At 43.7% G+C, this 20,031-nt stretch overlaps 1 long non-coding RNA gene across 1 annotated transcript in view; it reads left to right on the top strand.

The window, feature by feature from the left end:
* Nucleotides 1-20,031, top strand: part of LOC142603013 (uncharacterized) — a 117,257-nt gene that overhangs the window by 86,695 nt on the left and 10,531 nt on the right. Inside the window, exon 2 of the long non-coding RNA XR_012836884.1 lies at nt 16,662-16,765. This is a non-coding gene — a long non-coding RNA (uncharacterized LOC142603013). The remainder of the gene's footprint in view (nt 1-16,661; nt 16,766-20,031) is intronic.

Here is a 20,031-nt window from a genome sequence, read left to right as displayed (position 1 = left end):
GGGTGATGATGTTTTCTGCTAAGCTTTTACAGAACTTTTCTTTTTATCTTTCTTTTTTTAATCTTTCTCAGTTCTTTCTAAATGCATTTTTTTTTGTTAAATGTGTCTTAATACTGCAATTATCTATGCTGTGATTTGTCTGACAACAGGGCTACTCTGTGATGGTGTGTGTCTTTTCTCAGCTCTCCCTTAAATTGCTCAGCCTGTCCTCCCAGGTTCACTTGCCACTGTTGCAGAAGCCCCATGGTGCAGCAGACTTACCCAGTGGGATTCAACATGCGCAATCCTATTCTCCTTTTTACCAAACAAGTTTTGCTTGGCTTACTCAGCTCTGTTTCACTTCTTATTTTAAGTGGGCTCTGAAGTTTCTGGGAGATTTCTGAAAGTACCATCTGTGGTGACTTGTCTGAGCTCAAATGAGACCCTGAACGAGTAACAGGCACTTCCCAAATCCAGTCGTAGCTTTATCCCTGTAACTGAGCACGAGGACAGCAAAACGGGCAATTCTCCTTAAGTTCACAGGTGGTGACTCCTGGGAATACAGCTCAGAAACTTCCAGCTGTGATGAGGTTAATGTAGCAGGAGGTAAAACAGCAAATGCGAGAAGAAAGTGCTTTTGAGGGAGGAAGAAGGATGTATTTGTTTTTCCATCAGGATGATCCTTAGCTCATGTGCACACTACTTCAAAGTCAATGCTGCATTTCATCCCAAGTCTTTTAAAGGCCCGATGTGATTCCGAGCTACCTTTAGCAGAGATTCAGACAGCCCAAGTCCCCTGTTCTCTTTCTCTTTATTTTAATAGTTCTGTGGCTTTTCCTGTGTCATCTGAGTGCACGTCTCATTGCTAAAGCACTCCTTCGTGAAGAACTTGCCCTGGTAAGCCAGGTACTCAGCAAGGGAAAGCAATGATCATGAAGAAAAATGAGTAAGCAAGTTTGCCACCTCCCTGCTGATGTTTCCCCTGACTCAGCGTTGTATGCAGGGTTTCTGACAGGACTAACTCCTTAGCACCAAGGTTATAGAGGGCTCAGAGAAATGTGATGCAGCTACCCATGAAGCTTGTGAAGTCTCTGGGTTGTAAGTGTGAGTGCCTCAAACCAGCTACTTTTCAAGTCTTTCTTTTGGGATGCAAATGTTAACCCCAGGGGCGGCGAACTGCACGAAAGTCAGATGGCTGAGCAAAGGAAAAAGACTTCAAAGGCTCGTTGTCCGCTTCAGGGGGTGCGTCTTGTGCTGCTCCCTTTCCAGTTCTCAGCAATTTTAACTCGCTGCTTGAACTTCACTTTTTAATCCCAAATCCCGTGTGAATTAGGGCGAAGTGTAACACTTCAGAGTAAATAAAAGCAGCTATCCACTATGGGCGAAAGAAGGATACTGTATTTTGAAAACTGCCTCATGGCCGTCACAGTACAGCTCTGCCATGTGGTGAGCACCTTCCAGACAGGAGGAGAGAGGGAAGCAAAAAAGACCCGGGTGGTAGGATCTTCCTTCCCTGACAGCACACCCAGCTGCATGGAGGTGGCAGTGTGAAATCCCTACCACCTTCCCGTGCTCGGGGACTGACGATGGGAGGCACAGGAGAACCTGGTCCCTCCCCTGCGGTAGCGGCAGTGTCCTGTGCGGCACAGCTGCGCAGCGTCAGTTCAAGGGCAGCTGCAGGAGTGGAGGGCGACCCTGGCAGCTGGCCATGTTGCTTTCCTTGGACCAAGCGTGCATGCCTGCACAGAGTCAGGGTTTCTTCTGTTTCGCTAAGGGGTGCTTGATGACACCACAACCCTCACGTAGCTTGTTCCCCAACCATGGAAGTAGGTTTTTGTCCACCAGCCTTCTCCGTCAGTGCTCGCTCCTTCCTTAGCCTGCACAGCCCAACATTCGTATGGTCAGCAGAATATTTCCTGTTTGCAGGCCTGTGTGTTGTGATGTCCAAGGACTGAATCTCCTACACCAAACAATCCACACCTATTGCTCAGTGGAGAAAACAGGCAAAATGGGGAAGTGCTGGGTGAGCTGAGAGGTGGACAATTACAGAATCTCAGCTTTATTTAAAATGGGCTCCCCCAGCAACTTCTGTTCAAGGGGCTGGCACTGGGACCACCAAAATACCTGCTTTGCCCCAGCCATGAGACAGTGCATCTGAACACAGCACTACTAAATGTGACAGGGACAATGAAGGATAGGGTCTGATTCACACCTTGCTAGTTTTCAAGTGTGACTACTGTCCTGAAGAGAAAAAGAGAAAGCCTGGCACATCTCAAACTTTTTTCCCTGGTTTTGTTCCACTGCTTTCTATTCGCTACCCAGGCTGCTGGAAGCTGATAATAAAAAAATACCTTCTGTTCCAGCAACTTGGTTTTTTATCAATTGCCTGTGGTATTGAATGTCTCACCCACACTTTTGAGCATCAGGCAGGTTGTGATACCTAGCTGCATATGCGTATTCAGTTGGCATCATTGCTAAGTGTGTTTAATGCCAGACGTATCCCTAAATATAACAGAGGAAATCATGTTTGTGCTTGCAATAAGCACTTATTTTTTTCTTGGTAATGTAACAGGATCAGGTTTTAAATAAAAGAAAACTGATTATTTGTGGACAGAGAGGATGTTGTTCAGAACTGTTTGTCCACTGGGTGTTTGTTATCATAATTAAATTTATTGTTCCAGTTAAACAAAAGCAGGCTTTTCCCTAAAATTAATTAGTCTTCAAAATTAGAAATTGTTTGTCAAGAATACATTCAATTTATATGCTGGAAATTACCTAGATTATGTTTTGCTGACAGCTATCGGAGTTGGCCATGCATACCTAATGTTCAGAGATATATTAATTACCTTGCTTAACTAGCATGCTCAAATACATGAATAACTCCCTGGCTTGGAGAACTGCTGCTTACTGAAAGCTTTTTATTGAGATGCAGTTTCTCATGATGCAAAGTTCCTGCTCAGATGATGTTCATGCATAGACAGAGTTACTGAAAATAGCCTGAAGGAAAACTAATGAAGTTGGAAGCCCTTTCAACTAAACCTGGTATAGGTTAATAGCTGGAGACTAGTGGAAAGCAATGGCCTACGATTAATCTGAAGTACGCTAAAAACAAATGTTCCTTCTTTAAAACGCACAGGAAAATGCTGTATCTTGTCATTTTTCCCCCACTCCTGGCAGCTCTTGCCCTCCTACTTGTCTTTTTTCGATCAGGATAAACTGACTGTGGCTTTTCTTTTTCTCCCATTCTCTGCCTTTCTTTGGGATGGCTGGAGCCTGACTCCAGCTCCAGTGCAGACCCGTATCCCGAGCAGAAGGGCTTGTCCCGGGGGGGCTGCACCAGCCCAGGCTGCAGCACGTGCGGACAGACCTGCTCCAGCAGCCGCTTGTCCTGCAGGTCTGGGCAGGCAACCTGGGGGAAAATTGCTGTCTAAAACTCAGCACATCTGTTCCCCATGCTGCCTCTTTGCTTTCACCAGCTACACCACGAAATAAACTTCATTCTTCCATGACGTACATCATCATTACTGCATGGAAAGGCAGCCATGGGACAGTAGGATTACACAAAAGAACAGGCAAAAAATGTCACATGAAACAGACAAAAAACCTGGGGGCCAGACTGGGGGCTTGACCCCTTGCACTGAAAATCAGTGGCTAAGCTGGAGTCTGATGGGGCTCTCCTGTGTCCCTGTACGGTGCTTTAACCTGATTTTTCCAGATAGCTTTTCTACATTGGAAAGATATGCTGGGTCTTAGACATGAAAGTGTTATTCAGATCTTGAAGCACTCCTACGAAGTTATTCTACTATTGCTAATGTAAACAAGAAAGAAAGGACTTCCACTTACTTTTAAGCCGTGAGAAACATTGTGCACCTAATTTCCTGTTCCAAGGTGTTCTTCTCTTGCTGCTGTAATTTTTTTTCTGGGTCTCTTCTCCATGCCGATGCCTGCTTTCATATCTACGTTTATGTCTTATCAAAAAACTTCTCTTTATGCAAGGTATTCAGTAACATCTCCCCATCTTTAGATTTAGTTCTAGTTTGGGAAGAAAGCAGCAGATTTGGTGAGCTAAAAAATTCCAGGTAAGCTTGTTCATCCCTATTCAGTTAAGTACTTTGGCTGCAATTTTCAACAAAGGGAGGTTAAATTCCCCAAATCCTGCTGAAAGGCATTCCGCCCTGTGAATAGTCTAGCCTTAAATACCTGATTTACTGGATCAAAATAAACTTAGGCATGGGCTTATATACCTGGAGAGCTGGTACAGCAATTACATCTGGCTGTAAAAGAAAGAGACCGCTAAAGATTCATTGACAGTGTACCGGCACACACTGTGTTTTTAAAAAACAATCTTTCTGCCTTAAAAAAATAATATACATTTTAGTTTATTCAATAACTGTGGTATTCAGCTGTATATAACTCTGAGTCAAGGCACTATGAATATACATGTGGTATGTACTGAAGCCAAGGTAGATACAGCTGAGCATTGAATTCCCTGATGAAGCAACGTGTTCTTAAAGTCCTTATTCCTACCCATTTATTTTAATTGATCCCAGTCTGTGCTAAGTTATTTTAATGGTCTCATTATTCTGAACTTCTAATAACTGACTTTTAAAAGGAACATATTTCACAAAGACAACTTCAATAAATAAGATCAAAGCTATTCTGGGCTGGCTGGTTTGGGTTTTGTCCTCTGCAAACAGAGACATATGCCTGATGCATTTTTCAAAAGCAGGGATTAAGGGAAGTCAGTATTAACATTAAAGGTAGGGAAGGTTGGGCCGTTCAGTAGTTTGTTTCACAGATGTCAAAAATACTGTGTTGCTCATCTTCGTGGGTGGGGACAGAGGTCTATCAAAAGTACAGATGGATTTTTAGGTGCTTAATTCCCATTTTGAAGACCTCTTAGACTGGAGTGCAGTGTCCCTTTTGCTTGCTTTGAAAGCTTCACCTTTGTTAGGAATACAGTGATTTGAAAATGCAAAACAGCAGAGGAAATGCCAGGCAGTGATAACGTTGGCTCCCGGAGCTATTTTGGTTGCACCTGTGAATAGTGAGGAACACCACAGAGGCAGGAGGGAATGGCCTCTGCAATCAGGAGTGTGCAGCAGTGATAGTTGGAAGGACAAGAAGCAGGAGAAATTACCTCGTTATTTTTCTAAGTAATACAAACAGCACTTGTATTGGTGTGTGGGAGCTCCCCGGAGCACAACACAGCTTTGCAATCAGGCGTTGGAGAGGAACGCTTACAAACGGCCTCGCAGTGCTGCCAGTGTTTTGATAGCCTACAAGGGAGAACTCATTTTTTGGTTTTGTGCATAGAAGGAATCACTGGGCAGTCAAGGGAGGTCGTGCTTTGCCAGGGTGTGTGTTTGTAATCTGTTCTCAAAATAGACTTGTACTTGCAAACATGATACTGATGGGGACGTTTCTGGAGGAAGGGATTGTCTCGTGTGGTCTGCTGTAAAGCTCTGGGACTGACACAAAAGTTACCAAAAAATGTAAACTTAAAATAACACCCAGACATGGCATTACTTATATTTTTCTCTTATTGGGAAGCTGACTGAATCGCTGTGACATCTGATACTAATAAGCAGAGAGGTCAGTGGCACATCAGAAATGGGATTTGGGATGTGACACCGGGTGAAACCTTGACAATTCAGAATTCCTCCTTTGTTCCTAATATAGAGATATGGCATCACATCTCTAAAAACAAAGGACAGATTTCCATATTCCTTTGGGAGAGAACAGAATTTAATTTTGTTTGGACCAATATTTTTCATTGTTTATAGGTTTATGTCTCAGGTGCACTTTTCTTGTTGCCCTTGCAGTGTTCAGCTGAATCTGTGGGTACTCAGCCAGTGCTGGAAATTGAGTTCATGAGGTCTTCAAATTTTCCCTTCTGTAAGAGTAACGTTAGTTATGTGGACTACCTACCATGGAAACTGGAGGAGATGTGCTGGTTAATTTTTGTAAATAGCTCCAAGGCTATAAAGCACCCTGTAAGTGATAAATACCAGTATTTTTAACGTGGCATTTTCAATGGCCCAGGCAGTTTCTCCACTGAAAGGTCCAGCAATGTCAGCCATCAATTTAACAACATGAATCTATCAGGATAGTAATACATTAGCTTCCAGCGATGCTATGTTCTCCCGTTGCAGTTACCTTGACAAATCACTCAGTTCGGAGGCACTGCATCAAACATTATTTCTCTGACGGGTAAACCAGGATGCTTCATAAATGCCGTGCTTGGAAGTGGAGGTGGAAAGCTCAGCTCAGGGAAAGATAAGGCACTCCTGGGTGCCATGGAGAGGGGCTGTCCTCTAAAGTGACCGAGTGGTGGTCTGAAACATTGCCCCTTCTGTCTTCAGAGGGACATATGCCAGAGGATACGCTAAATAAAGTCTAAGTCAAGAGTGGATTGTGCAGCCCTGGGAGCTGAAGGGGGTGGGGAGGACCCCGAAGCTGCTTGTTTACTTCAGCAGGTTGGAAGGGAAGGCTGTGGTTTTTGTTTTAGGGAAACTTGGATATTCAAAGTTTGAGGGGGGAGAACAGTCTTTGCTGGCCTGGGGCTGGGAGGTGGCTGTTCTGTGCTCCCACATGGTGGGCACAATCTGCTAAACCTGTGCTGGTTTTCCCTCCTCTGGTGGACCATTCATTGCCATGGGGTGCATGGCTGTGCTGAATGATGGGCCACTCTTTAACTGTTTGTGGTATAAGCAGAGGAAGGTCAGGTAGGAAGTATTCCTGTGAGTTTTAAAGTAGAGAAAGGCTCAAATCCTGTATCTTGGTATTTCTGAGCTTTTCAAGGGTGATGGCCAGGAACCAAGCTGCATCATATATGGCCATGCTGCAAAATCTGAACTGAGAACTCCTCCATTTGTGGAGAAAGTTTGGGTGGGAAATAGCTTTGGGGCACAGCTAATTTTTGCTGTCTTGGTTAACTCTTGCAGTCTGTTGCAGCTGAAATAATTCAGCCAGCATGGGACTCCAATGCTGAAGCAGTTGACCAACATCAGCAAGTGTGCTGCAGTTTGTTGTGTCGCAGCCTCAGTTTTGATGTGGCAGTGGCGGGTTAACAGGTAGTTTAGACAGTGGTTCAGCAGGTGACCAGGCCCCACAAATAAGTTTTCCACTAAGCATATGCTCAGCCCGAAAAAGTAAGAGAACCTGTTTTTTCTGCACAAACCCCAATACAGTTCAGACAGGATTTTTTCTGGAACAAGGGAGTAAATATATGGCAGCTGTGAACTTCTGTGCTCCTTCTTTCCTTCTCTAGTCAAAGGATTTTTTGACAGGATGAAATAGAGCTATGTGTATGTATGTGTATTTGTGTAGATTTATAGGTACCTGCTTTAAAAAAGAGAGAATCTTGAGCCAGGTTATGTCAGTGAAATGCTAGGCCATGTCAGTCAACTTCTTAGCACTGTGGTCTGCAAAGCCAATTTCACCTTCAGTGCCGGAAAAAGTAGTCAAGGCTGGTTTGATTTGCAAGTTGTTGTTCTCTTGTCTTCAAGATAATATTTCAGTGTTCTCTTTTTAAGTAATTTTCCTCTTTCCTGAGTGTTATCTCTCATGTTTTCACATCAGAGCTTGATATCCATTCTTTTGGTTCAGGTTCACGTCCTAGGAGACTTTGCAAAACCCGAGTATGCATGAAGATTTAAGTCCTTGCTGCTTGTGATGTGGCCAGCGTGATGGTAGTAAGTTTCTCCCCCTGCCTGGAGAAGCTTTTACCTTTTCTGCATGTGAAGGACTTAAAAAAAAAGATCTCTAAGTTGTGAATTTAAACTGTGCGGCAGTGTAACTTCCTTCCTGCAACCCACATTAGTGTGAACGTTTCAACCATAGATACCGCAACAAAGTTTTTTCCTGGGAAAGATATATTCATGTCGAAAAGGAAAAAAGCTATGCTGAAAAATACTGTATGCTAAAATAAAACACACACACGTGGGATTTGTTTCTGGTTTGATGATAGGTTTCCTGGGTTGTGAATGGCAATGTGTATAAGACAATGGAGAAAGACGGAGTTCCTCCAAGGATGGGTTGTGACTGTCCTGTGCTTTTATAATTTTCTCTGTGAACACCACTGGATTTGACAAAAGCACAGGAGCACAGCTGGCCGTTCTAAATACCTCTGCCTGCTCTTTGCTAGCACACAGGAGTTTACTGCGCCAGCCCGCAGCTGACCAGAGCTGTGGGGACGTGTTATCGCAGTGCGAACTCAGAGTCAGTGCATGCTCACGGCTCCTCTGGTGCAGGCAGAGCCAACTCGGGTCAATCAGCAAGACATGTGGGCTTACAGGGGAGAAAAGGACTGTTGCACACCCACCCAGTGTAGGATTTGTGTTCCCAGTGCAGAGCAGGAGTAAGGCTGTTTCATCTCCCCTCTAGCCCCATCAGCATCGCAGCCGTGTCCGTCACCTCTCTGGAAATATAGAACAAAATGTGGGCACTAAATATCCCCAGAGACTTGGAGTCCATGCTCAGGTTGCCAACAGGGCAAAACCTGGGCTGCTCCTCTTGAGTTGCTGCTGTTACCTGGGTTGGCCAGACTGAGCTGCTGCAGATGCTCTAACGCATCCTACCATCACACCTTCAGTGCTGGACCAAAATACAGGTTGTCTGGTGCGAGTGGGAGGAGTAGAGAGAGCAGCAGGCTGGGCAGTTTACTTTCAGGAGCTTGTTTGTGGACATTTATTGCCTTGATGACAGAGTCAAGATTTGGATCCAAGCCCTTGGATCCAGTCCCACAGTAAGCAGCGGCACTACAAACCCTCCTGAGCTCCCTGATAGCGTAACGATGAACATAATCATTTTATTGGTAAAATTGGCAGCCTCTGCCAGGATGCTAGCAACACTCCCGCAAACAGTTTTGAAGGTAACAGAAAACAGCTCAGGTAAGAAGAGTGCAGTGCAGCACTACACTGATTTAGTGCCTCCCAGAGGGAAACCGTGGCTCTCATCCTGCAAAACGTGGAAACTCGTTTAGCTTGAGCCTCCCAAATAGTCTGCTCGACTTTAGTAAGACCATTCCTTTGTACAAAGCTGTGGAGGGAGCATTAATGCTTCTGGAGATGAGCCGTTAAGGATAAAATCCAGAAAAGCTGTATCCAGCTGAATCTCTACGACATACTGGTTAATGAGCGTATGAAATTTTGTGTATGATATCCGTTCACCTTTGTTTAATTACCAAAAGTAGTTCTTACAGGAAGAAAACCTCTTGAGAACAAGAACAAAGTTTATTTTGCAGTCATTGCAAATTAAATATTTTGGTCAAAATTAGATGCACACTACATTCCAGTGGGGCACAGAAGCATTTTTTCAGGGAAAAAACAATTACAGATTTTTTTTCCAGTTTTCCTCAATCTCTCAGAGTAACAGGGAGATTAACATTCTAAGTGATAAAAACCCCGAGCTAAAATTATAATAATTAACTCGACATTGCATGTAATATCAAGAGAAAGCTTTCTTATTATGTATGTTGTCTTTAATTATAATTTAAAGGTTCAAAAAGGAGAAATTAATTATAGTTTTTACCCTGAGATTGGCAAAACTGAAAACATAAAGCTGATAGAGGATACTCTGGAGAACATCTTACCCACCATTCAATTTAAATGTCATTTAAGAGCCCAGCCTCCTGATGAGTTGCTTAGATTTCCAAATCATGATATTCCCTTGTCATTAAAAGCACAGTGTGAGACCAATTTCCAGACCTTGTGCCAATGCTAATATCCTTCAGTAACCTGAAATGGAAATGCTCAGGTCATCATACCTGGCATTTTGGAGTAACTCTCTTCTGAGGACCTACAAACATTAATTTATCTTTCCAGGATGTAGGTGTTATTGTGACAGAAGTCTGAAAATAGTGCTTTCAGACATGATCTTAAGCTAATTTGTCATCAGTGCTTGTATAAGCAGCCCATACTCTTTGTAGAAACACTGCGTTACCCTTAATACCATGCTGTAGACCCTTCGAAGCATTACAGCAGAGCAGGAGAGAGCAAAAAATGACAATACCCATCCTAATCAGAGACTTACAGATCTAACACTGTGTGTTTATAGTGTATCTGCTACTGCTCCTTTAGTAAACAGAACAGAATTATTCCTTATTAATAAGCTTAGATACATTTTACAAGTCATAATATCCGTCAAATGCCTAATTAAATGAATTAGGGTTCTTTTTGTTGTTGTTGCCAATTACACGTGATCTTCAGAACATTCCTGAAGTCGCTAATTATAACTTATCTCTGTCTATTTGTGTAATGGCTAAGCGTTGTGGCACTGAAGAGCAAACTAATATAATCAAATAAAGATGGTATAATCGCATATCCTTTACCACTGTGGAATTAATAAGGTTTGTACAAGTCCAGGTTTAGAATTAAATGAATCCTGGGGAAGTCTTCTTGAGCCCAGGAGAATTTTATTTCAGAGTTGAAGAAACAAGTATTTATCCTGTGGGTGTCCCTTTTTAAAACATATATTTTAATAGAAAATAAATGTTCTGTGTTTTGCAGCAGTTTAATGACAGGGATAGGACCCTTGGAGAAGCGATCTGTAGATCTTGGAAAAATGAATATTTATTCTCAAGTTGAGGGAGGGTTATAATGCTAGACTCTTTCAAGTGTTCTAATTTAACATACGTAATTAGTTATTTTAAGTGAACTTCAGAGATTCATTTCAGAGCCTGTATGAGATTTTTCTCTCAGTCTCTCCTCCTAGGAGAGAAGGGGCCATACCAGAAGCTCTCAGCTCTCCCCCGGCAGCCCTTTTTGATGCTGAGCAGGTTTATGTGGCTCTGCAATGTGTGATGGGTACCTCTAGACCTCTATGTTACATGTATGTCTTTACCAGGGTGCATATTTCTTGCTGTAATCACAGGCATCCCATCATTCATCCAGGAAGGCAGGGATTTTGTTAATATTAAAAAAAAAAAAAAAAATTACAAGAAAAAAGGAAGCAGTATGTAGCATCTCCAGCCGTTAATAAAAAGGAGGCTCTGCAAAGTGTTTCTGAAGAAGCGGTGGTCTGAGCTCCAAGTATCATGTCAAATTTCAGCTCCATTTAATGGCTTGTGGGGAGTCTTTCAGCAATGCTATTATGTGTAGTTTTATGAATTTCTTCCCTCTAAATGGACAAGCATTGTGATAGAGAAAAATGCCCGTTACCTTCTGCGATGCACTTTATCATCTGAACATACATCATTCAAGCCTGTGCTTCCTTCCTTTGATTATTATTTTTCCAGCTATAGTTGAGGTTCAAAAAGTTATCAGTAGTATCAAGTGGCACTATTGTATCATCTGCCATGGCTGAGCTACCTCTCAGGCAGGACCAGTTTGTCCTAATAAGCAAAGCAGTAACAGTTTACCCTGATTTCTGTCAGCTGTTTGGCAGGATCTGCTTGTGCCATCACCAGATGCTTTTGTTTCTATTATATTTAAATTCATAAATTGAATCTTAAGGGCTTCATTCTAAACTCCAGATGCAACGGACCGAGTTGAGCATCACCTGTTCGTGTTGAAGCACGGGCACGTGCCCAGGGCGCGGAGGTGAGATCACATCTCTGGCACCAGCCATGTCCAGCGCGATCCTCTCGCAGGGGATAAAAGCCAGACCTCGTTCAGAGAGGTGCAATGTTAAGCACGTTGTCAAAATCAGCTCTCAGAGTGCAGCCTCGTCTGTTGTCAAGCTGCGGATCAACTGTTAGCAGAGGTAGTTTAATTTTTAACCACACCAGGTGGACACCGTAACTCAGAGCTGGTACCCCAGGGCTCAGTGGGGGGCACAGGTCCCCCGGCTGCCTGGGACTGGCTGTCTCTGCCCAATAGCGGCGAGGGCAGGCGATGGGCAGGGGTTAGCTCAGGACACTCTTTGCAAAGAAGATGAGGTAACTAGCTCAAAGTAATATTTTCCATCAGACTGGCCATAATATTTCCACAAAAGGTGTCTTTCACGCAACGTGGTTTCTCTGACGTGGGGTCTGACTCCAGACTCCGGCACTGCCACCACCTCTCCTCTCACATGGTTTACCCAGACTCTAAAGCACCTGATAAAGGAGTTTTCCCTGAGTGCAGATGGTAAAGGATACCTCTAGCGTTAAAGCACTCTGGAGAGCGCAGACTTCCAGCTTTTCACTCTGGGTAGGGTGTTGTCAGCACAAGTTAATCTCTTTCAACACAAACAGCACTAAACACTGTGCAGCCCCCAGCAGAAGCACCAGGACATGATACAGCCATCTAGTGCTGCCAGCTCTCCTCTGCTTTCCAGCCCCTGAATTGTAATGCAATCTGCTTAAGGGGAAATGTAGATTTTGTGGTTTCATCCTTAGCATTACTATACAGGGCAATTCGTAATAAAACAAGGGAATGGTTCTGTGAATATTGTAAGCCCTGGGAAAAAAGTGTTCAATCTGTGCTTGATTCAAACAGTTAGTATCCAGTGAGCGTGAGAAACACCTTGCTTGCTTTTTTTTTTCCTATCTAGATTGGATTATTATATCTTGGCCGAGTGGGTGGGGGAAGTTCCTAGAAGAGATATTATTTCTGATTAAGGATAGAAATGCTAGCTTGGACCAAGTTCTTCCTGTGTCACTGCAGCAGCAGAGCTGTGCTACATCGATGTGTGTTACCATGGTAGTGATACTGTACCTGCTGCAGAACTGCTCCCATGTTGCATGGCAAAAAAAGTTTTTATCTGTGGAAAAATCTGTTTGCATTAACTTTTCTGATATGCAAACATTTAGGAATACCACCCATTGCCTGCCATGTGTAATGTGTTTCCTGCAGCCCTATCCACGTGCTTTTTATAGGCAGCTTTTCAAAATGAGACAGAGTGTATCTCCCTTGCCAGGCAGGACATGCTCCATCGTCCCTTGCGCCAGCTGCTGTGGGTCCGGCAAGTGCACAAGCATAAAACTGCAGTGTGAGAGGGGAGGAGCCAGACCCCAGGGCTGCTGGGGTGTGCCCCAAAAAAAGCGATGTAACAACAGCAGCTCTCAGGCTCTTCACTAGTTGAAAGTAAAGGGACGAAATCAGATTATTTTCATTTCACCTTTGGTGAGATTTGAAACTGATTTTGCAAAATAATAAAAATATCACTTGAACAGTTGCTATTGTGGAAGTACCATTGGTCATTTTTCTTTTTTCCTAAATCTATTTTGACAAATACTAACAGAAATTAATTAAGAGCAATTAGTGAAACACAGAAAAAGCTCTGGTATGGCTGGTCAACGAACATGACCTTAGATCAGCAACTTACTCTACTGAAAGGGACCAAGAGAGTAGAGAATCATCCCTTCCCTATAGCTAACAATCAAATAAATACAAAGTCTGACATTGCACAAAGCTGGAAAGTATGTAAAAAGCAGAGGAGCCTAAAAAGGTTTTGGAGAGACCCATGAGAGGAGATGTGACTCCAGGGTGGTGGTCATTAAACTTTGGTCCACAGGTCCTAGGGTTCCCTCAAGGGACTGATTAGTCCTAGGGATGTGCAAAGGGGACTAAGGACAGGGATTTTCCTGCTGTCAGTCTTGTATTTCCCAACGTATTCCCCACCTCCACTGGGGAATGGCTGGAGATCAGCAGATCTCAGAAGCTGAATGTCACTGGCAAATGTTCAGAAGCTGTCAGGCCATGGATTCTTTTTTTTTTTTTTCTCCTACGGCCTTGCTCACCCTGCAGGCAGTCAAGAAGAGCCTACTTGAAAAGGCAACAAGAAAGAGGAGAGAAAAAGAGGCATCTGGCTTGGATCCTGGCTGACGAGCACGTGTGCCCTGCACCACCAGGACTGATGATCCTCATCACATGCAGGTTATCCCCCTGAGGCGGCGGCTGCTTTCCCTGTTTTCAGAAATGTTTCATCCATTTCGTGCCGAACTCTTGGCTTGCTAAGTATTTGTGCCAAGCCCTTCACAGCCGCAGAGCCCACAGAGGAGGGATGGAATCTGCGAGGCCGCTTCAAGCCTTGTCATAGAATAAAGGAGGCTGAGTTTAAACAGCTGGGCTACACCAAAATCCAGTGCCTGTGTATAACATATACACACCTTGTTTTCCACTCCCTCAGTAACACTACATGTGTAGGAATGCACAATGACCAAACTCCATTTCCCTTGTAACGCAGCTGCTGATTTACAAGCCAGGAGCCTGGCTCTCACTTGCCAGGACTGTGCAGGCACTTGTCCTGTTTTCTGATGGAAATGGCTAGGCAAACTGCCCCAGCCATCCTTGTCATTAATTTGTCCCACTACATCCACCTCCCTCCCTGTCGTTTAGCCATGGGGCCCCAGTTAGCGCTTCATAGAAGCTGAGAGGAGCAGCATGTACATATTTAAGCATATACCTGTAGAGGTATAAGCATTTCCCTTGTCAGGCAACAATTAGAAGAGTCTCATAGAGAGTCTAAAACATCATTACTGATGATACCAGCCAGGTTACCTGGTGGTAGAGGAGACCAGCTGTGTCTTGAGCTAGGAAACAGCTGACCCAGATGCCGGTCTGAATGGAGCCAAGTTCAATAGCTCCCGCAGAAGAGAGCAGCTAAACATCAGGAGACAGTAAAAGAGGCCCAGATAAATCCTTTGAGTCCACTTTTTGTGAGGTAAGGGGGTTTTGTTTGTTTTCTTACGACACTAGATGAGATTTATTGTATAAGAGTCAGTGGAGTATTTAAACTAAAAATCAAATCATCACTGGGAAGTTTGTTATTTGGACAGTCATTTAATATTTATGAACGAGAATTGCCTGTAAATTAAGAGCTTAATCATCCAAGAAACATCAGCAGCAAATTTCTCCCCAATACGAACACAAGGAGATTCCTGAGCTACTACCCCAGAGCTGGCTTTTGCCCATCTTGTTATAAAAAGAGTACTTGCAAACCTTCTCATAAAGTAATAAATTACAAATTAATTACAAAATACCCAAAAAGAACAGAGATGCAAACCCAGAGGAAATACCTAGGCAGAAGATGGTAGGACTGGCTTCCTTCCAGAACGCTAACAGATCCCAGCACTCAGGGTCACACCACAGCAGCCTGCTCTCAGACAAACCTCAAAAGTCCACAAAAAAACCATCAAAATGTGCAGAACTGTTCCTGTGAAATAGATTCAGTAAAATACGCAGTATGCAAACCTCAGGGTACTTCAGTATGGACAGCAAGGGCACAGAATTCTGCAATAAATATTGCATGACCATTATGTAAAGAGGAATGTATATAAGTACATTGACCTATTTTTTCCCATAATTTTATTCAGAATTATAGATCTATGAATATAAGGTATGTATATTTTTCACAACCTCCTATATGATTATCTCCTCCCAGGCCTCCTCACTTCATTTGCTTGATCCAAAAGCAAGGATCATGCTCATAGCAATATGTGGGACCAGCAACTCGATTTAAAGCTCCTCAGTTGAGGGGAGCTGTTTACGTAGCTCATTTTTCTGTCAGTCTTGGATCAAGCCCCTTGATCCCAGACAGGCAATCCAGGCCATTAACCAGTGCCTGTCTGGAGATCAGAAACTACATCTGGGGTCTGCCAGCAAGTCAAAGGCCAGAGCCAAACCAGGCGTGCTGGGATGCCAGGGGTCTTCTAGCAGATCGGGGCTGGAGTCAAGTCACAGCTACCAACTGTTGGCCAGGGAGGTTTGATCTCTAGTTTGCTGGATTTATCCTTCTCTTGGAGCACAATTTGTGTTGCATTGACTTTGTGGGGCAGCAGACTGCTTATTAACCCACACAAGGTTACAGGTAAATACATCAGATAAACAAATAACAAGGTAATATGGAGTGCCTCGAAGTTGCCTCACAACCACTTGCAGAATCTCTGATGATCTTCCATGTCATCACAAGAGCAGGACATGTTTCAGGCGTCTTCTTCAGGTCCTCTGACTATCCAAGGAGATGGTGCTCAGGTGCTCATGATTGGGATAGCTGAAATAAGTAGTTACTGCAATTACACTTATGTGCTGCAGTACTAATGAGTCATATTGCATCTACTGTAACAGAGAAAGCTACTGGAGACCAATGTCAACTACAGTTAGTAGCTCACAGGGCTGCTCCTTGAGTTGGTGAAGTCTATTCCTCTAGTTTGAATATTCAGGTAAATTTTCCTGCCAGCAGTCCCGCTGACAGTTGGGGCATTACCCTGTTGTTTTCTCTTTCTAAGCTGTGGATTAGCAGAGTCTTGCAGCCCCAGGTGAGGTGAAGTTCATTGATCTTTCATGCCCCTCATGCCCCAGGCACATGAGCATGCAGCTCCGTTTCTTAGAGTGAAAGTCCAAATCTGCATTCTGCGAAGGAAAGGATTAAAATGTCATCAAAGGTGAAAGAAGAAATTTTCAGGGTGAAAACTCCAATTTCAATGAAATTATATCAGTAGCCTTAGATAAATGTGAGGGTGGGTTGGCAGTAAGTTTGGAGGCAGTCCATTTACAGATTAAATTTGATTTTATACGTATAGCCATGCTAAACCCCAATTATCGTTATTCAGGAAAAGCACCTGGATTAATCAGACCTGCCACATCCATCTTTTTCTAATGCCTATTCTGCATTTATCTGACTGGCTGTGACTTGTAAAGAGGAAAATTTCACCGATTTAACACATTGATTAATTTTACAGCCCTTATATTTCCAAGCTGCAGGTAGGAAGAGTCAAAATCAGACCTCTCCACTTTCTTCCCTTCCCTCCCAAACAGGGCTAGAAGAGCGAGCTGCATGGCACCAGAGGGACCCGGGGAACGTACCTATCAGCAGGGCTCCTAGAGCATGGGCCAGCTCCGGTGGCATGCCCAAGGTGCAGGTCAGTACTGGGGCTTCTCTCCTGTTCCATAACTAATGTCATGCAGAGTGAGATGCCCCAATATCGCCATTTTTAATGGACATGACAAAGTCTAATTGCAGGGGAGCACGATGGGATCCAGTGTGGGGATGAAGGCAGGGGTCTGTCTTGAGATGTAAAGTATGCAAAACACCTAGCGCGACAAGTGGCAGGCAAGAGACCGAGTGTTGCAGACAGACACATGTGGCATTGTAGCTGCTGTGGTCAGGGGGTGCCCCTCCGTGGGAACATACTGCACAGGAGAAGATGCCAGGGGAGGAGAAGGTGTCTGAGCTGGCCAGCGGTATGTTATGGACAGTGGTGGAGCGGCTCGAGACCAGCTTATTTGACTGATCTAGACTTTATTAGTGCTCCCGTCCCCTCCATATCACTCGGTCTGGTATGTCATCCCGCTCACATCCAGTGATAACCTTGTGTCAGGGGAAGAGAGGATGCTTTTTAATAACATATCTCGGAGAGAGGCAGTTCTGGCTCTTACTACCAGCGATAGCCGGGGTGTCTGAGCAAGGCAGGCTGAAGAAACACCCAGCCGAGCTCTCTAATTGTTTCTGGCCACTGACTGAATATAACAGCCCGTGGATTCTCTGGCAATTCCCGGCTGCCTGAAATGCCTGCAGAAGGACAGACGCTGCCACTGCTCAGACATCTCTCTTGAGCCAAAGGAAATCTCTCCTTTACAGTTTCCTTCAGCAAGTGAGATGACATCAGCTCTGTGGGTGGACAAATGTATTGAAAACCTGTCAAAATTCATAGTATTTTCAGAGATGCAGAGATGTTCAAGCTAGAAATGCTGTTATAATCAGCTAGTCTCAACTTCTTCCTATCATAAAGGTTGGAGAATCTCACCCAGGCACTTCTACAGTTTCCAAAGCTAGAAAAGTTGAATCTAAAGGCAGAGTTCAAATGTTCAGCAAGAAGGGAATTTGTACTGGAACAGACAGAAAAGAGACGGAGTAAATTATGTTTTGCTTATGATTTTTTTTTTCCATTGCTTATGACTTTTTTTCTTACAACTGGATGACTTTGCTTAGGATAAACTGGTACTAATCAGAATTATTTTACTGATACAAGATGTGCTAATTGGTATCCTCTGGTCTGTATTACACAGGGAATGTGAATGCTTTGTTCTGCCTTTGGCATCCACAAATCTTTGAAACCTGGGATGGCTGGGAGATGGGTTTGTGGGCTGCATTTTGTCATGCGTGACAAATCTACTCACCGGGAACCTAGCAACCTACTGGGGAAAGTCTGGGTGCTTGTGTGCATTTGTTTGGCTGCAGATTAAACGTTGGCCGTGAAACAACATGTCCTGAGAACATGCGTGAATGGGTTTTGCAATAGCCAGTCTGCAGTATGAAGAACGATTCAGAGGAGGCCAAAAATTTGTTTCTTTTCCCTTTTTTGATCTTTGGCTTCACTGTACCTTCCTCCTGTGAGTGAAGAACACAAGGCTGTGTGCTTGCTTTGTTAAACAAGTGCAACTTTCTGTTCCTCGTATGCAGAATGGTTATAGTCCTACTGCCCTCTCTTGTTTCCCAGAACATTTTCTTCCTTCAGTTCCGATGGACTAGTTTCCAACATTTAGTTTCAGTGCTCTGAAGCCTCCCCTGAATTTAACAGTCACGCAGTAAGATTTTGAAAGTTAATAACACATTTTTATGGAGAGGAAAAGCACTTGAAGAAAAGCACGGGAAATTATGCACAGATCAGAATTTCTGAAAGATTTTGCAAGTTCATAAAGCCTTATAAATACAAAATGGGCTTCTCAGAGGGACAGCCTGAACGCTTCCTGAAGCCAGGAAAATCACCATGTAAATAGTCTGAGCGCTGTGCAATGCTTTCTGCATACTTCCTGGCAATGCAAATGCTAGCAGCCCTCTTCTCAGGGGTCCTATCTTTATAAGCAACCCCCAGCACAGCTTGTATCTTTGCTGGATTTCCCAACCTGTTTTTGAAGAGCTGCCTGACTTCTATTCCACGCACAGATTTGCAGTTCCTGAGTGTCAAATCTGCGATGGGATTTCCACCCCTCCTTTACTTCACCACTGCCAGCTCCACATGGCTTCTGATCTCTCCCTAAGCCAACCTTGCTCGCTCCATAACGCTTTCCCTCACAGTCTGAGCTGGGTTCCCAGTGCAGCCTCAGTCTGTTATTTCCTAGAGGGCAGACAACCCAGCAAAGGGAAATATTTTAGGACTTATTCCTCCTGGTTCCCTTCCTTTGCTTCAATCTGGTATCAAAACCTCTTTTCAAAGCATCCCTCCTGCTCTTGGCAAATATTCAGAATAATTTGACTTTTTCCCTCTACTCTGGAAAGATTTTTCTTTTCTGTCTGTCACTCAGGCATAGATAAAGATCTAATATTACGCCTGCTGAACAGCTCTTGACTTCCATGACGTGTCTGCAAAGGAATTGGAGATAATACAACCAACAGGACTGAGGATTTGTGATGGTGGTGAGTTTGGCCAGAATTTTGGTGCTATGTGCCCTTTTGCCATGCGTATGTCCAGAGATGTGATTTCATGGCAGAATAACACGTTGGCTGTGACAAAAGTAAGTAGTCAAGAGATGAGAGAATCTTGACTTACTGAGGACACAGGTGGTAGAAAGTCCTCGTGAGCTAATGGGAACATGGTGCAAAATATCCAGGGCCAGGCCAAGAGACGAGGGTCTTTGGATCCTCCCGGTAACAGCCTGTGAATGCTAATGCTGTTAATTAGTTAAGGAGATGCTATTATAAATAGAAGAGCCGACTGAATCTTTTTGTGGCAGATCAGCTGTACAATGAATTTAATAATTTCCTGTTTAAGAGCATGGTGATATTTATAAAGCTATTTTTAATTATTTATTCCTGATAATTACTTGGTTTTAAAAAAAGAGACAGCATTATGGAAATATGTTTATCAGAAATTAACGTCAACCAAAATGCCCCCTTCAAGTTGGCTACCAGGGAAGATTGCCTACGTAGCAGACACATGTACTTTTAACCAATGCAACAGTGATTTTTCTGGTTGATGTGAATTTTGACCACTCACATTTTCCCTCTCAGCATGTCATTTTACTGTAAAATAACTACCTCTGCTTCTGTCTGTGGGACAGAGGACAGCGGGACTTTGCCTTAGGGAAAAGAGATTCTCTGTAAAGTCCAGACTTTGTTTGAATAGCTGTTCTCACCAGAAGTGACCCGTGATACATGAAATAAATTCCTATGTCAGAAAATCCCCTG

The sequence above is a fragment of the Balearica regulorum genome, chromosome 9, assembly GCF_011004875.1.
Source record: "Balearica regulorum gibbericeps isolate bBalReg1 chromosome 9, bBalReg1.pri, whole genome shotgun sequence".
NCBI classification, from domain to species: domain Eukaryota; kingdom Metazoa; phylum Chordata; class Aves; order Gruiformes; family Gruidae; genus Balearica; species Balearica regulorum.
The sequence above is the reverse complement of the archived record's forward strand: the minus strand, read 5'-3'. Positions and strand labels throughout refer to the sequence as shown.